General features: G+C 38.5%; 1 pseudogene; it reads left to right on the plus strand.

The window, feature by feature from the left end:
• Positions 1 to 4,799: 4,799 nt before the first annotated feature.
• On the plus strand, positions 4,800 to 4,897 carry LOC132649635 (U6 spliceosomal RNA; annotated as a pseudogene).
• The last annotated feature ends 373 nt before the right edge of the window (positions 4,898 to 5,270 follow it).

Here is a 5,270-nt window from a genome sequence, read left to right on the forward strand (position 1 = left end):
ACTATGTTTAGGGATGTGCCTTGTAATCCTGGTCTCTGCAAGACTTTAATCATGAATGGGCATTGGATTTTGTCAAAGGCTTTTTTGGCACGTAAGGAGATGATCATGTGGTTTTTCTCCTTCAGTTTGTTTAGATGGTGGATTACACTGATGGATTTCTGTATATTGAAACACCTCTGCATGCCTGGGATGAAGCCTACTTGGTCATGGTGGATGATGTTTTATGTATTTTTGGATTGAGTTTGCAAGTATTTTATTGAGTATTTTTGCATCAATGTTCATAAGAGAGATAGTTCTGAAGTTTTCTTTATGGATGGGTCTTTTTGTGGTTTAGGTATCAAGCTGAATGTGGCTTCATAGAATGAGTTTGGTAATGTTTCTTCTGTTTCTATTTTGTGGAAGAGTTTGAAGAGAATTGGAGCTAACTCTGCTTTGAAGGTCTGGTAGAATTCTGTGCTGAAATAGTCTGACCCTGGTATTATTATTATTGTTTTCTTGGAAGGGAGACTTTTTTTAACTTTTATTAATTACACTTTATTCATTTTTTTTATCCCCCATAAGCACCTCCCTCCTGCCCTCCCGGTCCCATCCTCCCTCCCTTTCTGCATGCATGCCCCTCCCCAAGTCCACTGATGGGGGGGGCCCTCCTCTCCTTCTTTCTGATCTTAGTCTATCAGTTCTCATCAGAAGTGGCTGCATTGTCGGGGTTCTAGGTTATCTCCATGAATAGTCCTTGGAGTACGAGTCTCTGGGAAGTTCCCTGTGTTCAAATTTTCTTATTCTGTTCTATTGTGGAGTAGGATAAACATACTAAAACCTGTATACCTAAAGAAGCTAAGCAAGAAGGAGGACCCTGCATATGATGATCAATCCTCACTCAGAAAGACAAATGAGACAGACATCAGAAGAGGGAGAAAACAGGCAACAGGACAGATTCCTACCACAGAGAACCTCTGAAAGACTCTACCCAGCAAGGTATCAAAACAGATGCTGAGACTCATAGCCAAACTTTGGGAAGAGTGCAAGGAATCTTAAGGAAGATGTGGGAGATAGAAAGACCTGGAGGGGACAGGAGCTCCACAGGAGAGCAACAGATCCAAGAAATCTGGGCCCAGGGGTCTTTTTTTGAGACTGATACTCCAACCAAGACTATGCATGGAGATAACCTAGAATCCCTGCACAGATGTAGCCCATGGCAGTTCAGTGTCCAAATGGGTTCCCTAGTAATGGGAATAGGGACTGTCTCTGACATGAAATCAGTGGCTAGCTCATTGATTACCTCCCCTTGAAGGGGGAGCAGCCTTACCAGGCCACAGAGAAAGACAATGCAACCAGTCCTGATGAGACCTGATAAGCTAGGGTCAGATAGAAGGAGAGGAGGAACTTCCCTATCATTGGACTGGGGGAGGAGCATGGGAGAAGATCAGGGAGGGAGTGACTGGAAGTGAATGAGAAAGGGGGCTATAGCTGGAATACAAAGTGAATAAACTGTAATTTATTAAATAAATAAATAAATTTTAAAAAGAGAGTGAGGAACAAAATAGACAAAATGAGAAATGAGTCAGGAAACATTATGACAGTAAAGAAATTAAAATATGTAAGTGAATATTTTAAAACCTTTACTCCGTGAAGCTGGAAAAATCTAAAAGAAGGGAATGATTTTCTAGATTCAGCCAAATCACCAAAATTAAACCGAGTCAACAACATGAACCAACCTGTAACAAATGAAGAGAGTGGAATAGTAATAGAAAGCCTTCCTGCTAAACAACAAAAACAAAAAAACAAAAACTAGCAACAACAGCAAAACCAAGTAGCACTCTCAAGCTCCTTCCAATATCATTCTAATACCAAAACTAGTTTAAGACACACACACACACACACACACACACACAACCAAACAAACAAAAAACAAAACTATAGGCCAACATACCTGATGATAGGTCTAAACAAAATAAAGATATACATCAAAATGATTATAAAGTATGACCAAGTTGGCTTTATCCCCAAAATGCCATCACGGTTTAACATATTTAAAAACCCACTTAAATGAACTTAAAAATAAAAAATCTCATGATTATCCCAATAAGTTCTGAAAACAAACAAACAAACAAAAAAACCCTTTGGCAAAATCCAAAATGCCCTTCATGATAAAAGTCCCAGTGGATGTAGGATTAGAGAAAACCTACCTCAATGCAATGAAAGCCATACACAAGAAATCCACATCCAGCATCATCCTAAGTGGAGAAAAGCTTTAAACAGTTCTAGTGAAGTCAGGAACGAGACAAGGCTATCCACTCTGCCTATTATTTTTCCACACTGTGATTGAAGTACTAGCTGAAGCAATGAGGCAAGAGAAGGAAATAAAAGGAATAGAAATAGGAGGATAGTCAAACTATCTTTTTTTAATCATCTGCATTGTTTTTGCAGATGATATGATAGCATATATTAAAGGTCTCCAAAATTCTACCAGGAAACAATACAAATATATAGCAATGCAACTGGATACAGAATCAATTAGCACAAATCAATAACTTTCCTATACATTAACAACAAACCTACAGAAAAGAAGATCATGTACACTCTTCCATTCACAGTGACACTCCCATTCACAGCAGACTCAAATATATATATATATATTTATATTTACATATATACATATATATACATATATATATTAATATATATGAATGAACAATAAAAACCTCAAACCTCTGAAGACAGTGATAGAGAGAGACACTAAGAAAACAAAAAGATGGTTGAAGCGCCTGGATTAGTAGAATTAATATTGTGAAAATGAGCATTCTACCAAAAGCTATTTACAAATTCAATGCAATCCTAATCAAAATCTCCATCTCATTTCTCAAAGAAATAGAAGAATCCATCATAAAATTCTTATGGAATCACAAAGATCCTCGGTAACCAAAACAATTCTGAGGAAAAAAAAAAAAACAACATGCTGGAGGGATTGTAATCTTAAATCTTAGATATACTACAGAGTCATAGTAAAATGTATATATGACACTGGCACAAAAACAGACATGTAGACCAATGGAACAAAACCAAAACTGAATCGTGAGTACATGTAATTGAGCAACTTAATATTTGACAAAGAGGTTTAAAAAAAAACATGCTGGAGAAAATAAATTTTCTTCAACAAATAGTACTGGGAAAACTGGATGTCGATATGCCAAAGAATGAAATTAGACTAGTATCTGTCACGTTGCACAAAAACAAACTCCAAGTGGAACAAAGACCTAAAAGTGAAATCTCAACACTGGAGCTGCTAGGCAGCATCCTACATGATACAGGTGTAAGAGAGGACTTTCTGAATAGGACAAGAATTAAGGCCAAAAACTGCCAAGTCAGTCTTGATAAAAGTAAAAATTTCCTGTGCAGATAAACAAAACTATCACCTGGATAAAGAGGACACCCACAGGATGGTAAAAATAATAATAATAATAATAATAATAATAATAATAATAATCTGTGCCAGCTATACACCTGACAGAGGATTAACATCCAGAACATAAACAGAGCTCAAAAATAGAGTCAAAACTCTAATCAAAACAACTACAATCAAGACCCAGCCATAGCACTCTTTGCCACATAGCCAAAAGATGCTCAATCCTACCACAAAGGCACTTGCCTGACTTTGTTCATAGTGGCTTTGTTCATAATAGCCAAAAGCTGGAAGCAACCTAAATATTTTCAACTAAAGAATGTAAATGTGGTACATTTACACAAAGGAATATTACTCAGCTGTTAAAAATGATATCATGAAATGTGCAGGCAAATAGAAGGAACTAGAAAAAAAAATCATCCTGAGGAAACCCAGACCTAAAAAGACAAACATGATATGTACTCACTTTTAAGTAGTTATTAGCTATTAAGTGAAAGATAATCGTGCTACACTCCACAGATCCAGAAAGACTAAGTAACAAGGAGGGCTCTAGAGGTGACACTTGGATCTTCCCGGAAAGAAGAAATAGATAGACTTTGCAGGTGAACTTGGGGTGGGTGAGGATGGGACCAGGAGAGATTGCGTCAAGAAGGGAGGGATGGTGGGAGAGAGAGTACTGCAAAAGATGACTGGGGCTGGGGAGCCTCCCGTTATACTGATAGTCTGTTATACTCATAGATTGGTGCTTAGCCCATTTGTCGTCAGAGGGGCTTCCTTTGGCAGTTGATGGGAGTAGATTCAAAGATCCACAGCCAAACATTAGGCAGAGCTCATGGAACCCTGAAGAAGAGGAGGAGGAAGGATTACAGGAGCCAGAGGGGTTGAGGACACCAGAATAACAGGGCCACAGCATCAACTAAGCAGGGCTTATAGGGGCTCACCGAGACTGAAGTGGCTCACCGAATCTATGTGGGTCTGTGATAGGTCTTCTCTTCTGTTACGGTTGTTTAGCTTGAGGTGTTTGTGAGACTCCTAGCCGAGGGAGTGAGGTTGTATCTGACTCTTGGGACCCCCTTCTTCCTACACGGTTGCCTTGTCTAGTCGTGATGTAAAGGTTTGTGTCTAGTCTTATTATTTTGTTGTGCTGTGCTCAGTTGATATCCCTGGGAGGCCTGCTCATTGCTCTTTTCAGGAGAGAAACTGAGAAACAATAGATCTGAGGAAAAGGGAGGGGGTGTATGTCTATATGTGTGTGTGTGTGTGTGTGTGTGTGTGTGTGTGTGTGTGTCAGGGGCAGGGCTAAGAGGAGTAGAGGAAAGGAAAATTGGGGTTGGAATGTATTGTCTAAGAGAGAATAAATAAAAAGAAAAAGAAACAACAACAAAAAAATGACTGAATTGGGCTCACAGCACATAAACAAAAATTGGAATGATACGGAGATTAGCATGGCCCCTGTGCAAGGATGTCACACAAATTCGTGAAGTGTTCCATATTTTTACACAGGCAAATATATCCAAACAAATAGAGGGACAAGTAGAGGCAAAATTAGTGGCATATAGAGAAGAAACGAACAAAAAAAATAGAAGCCATCATACAGAGACAGGAAGCCACATTCAAACAGATGAAGGAAATGGTGCAAGACATAAAAATAGAATTAGAATCAATAAAGAAAACACAAAGAAAGAAAACCCTGAAGCTGGAGAACTTAGGGAAAAGATCAGGAACCACAAAAGTAAGCATCACCAACAGAATACGAGAGATGGAAGAGAGAATCTCTGGTGCTGAAGATACACTTGCAGAAATTGATACATCTTTCAAAGAAAAAGTAAAATCAGAAAAGTTCCAAACACAAAACATCCAAGAAATCAAA

Source organism: Meriones unguiculatus, chromosome 20 (assembly GCF_030254825.1).
Source record: "Meriones unguiculatus strain TT.TT164.6M chromosome 20, Bangor_MerUng_6.1, whole genome shotgun sequence".
Classification (NCBI taxonomy): Eukaryota; Metazoa; Chordata; class Mammalia; order Rodentia; family Muridae; genus Meriones; species Meriones unguiculatus.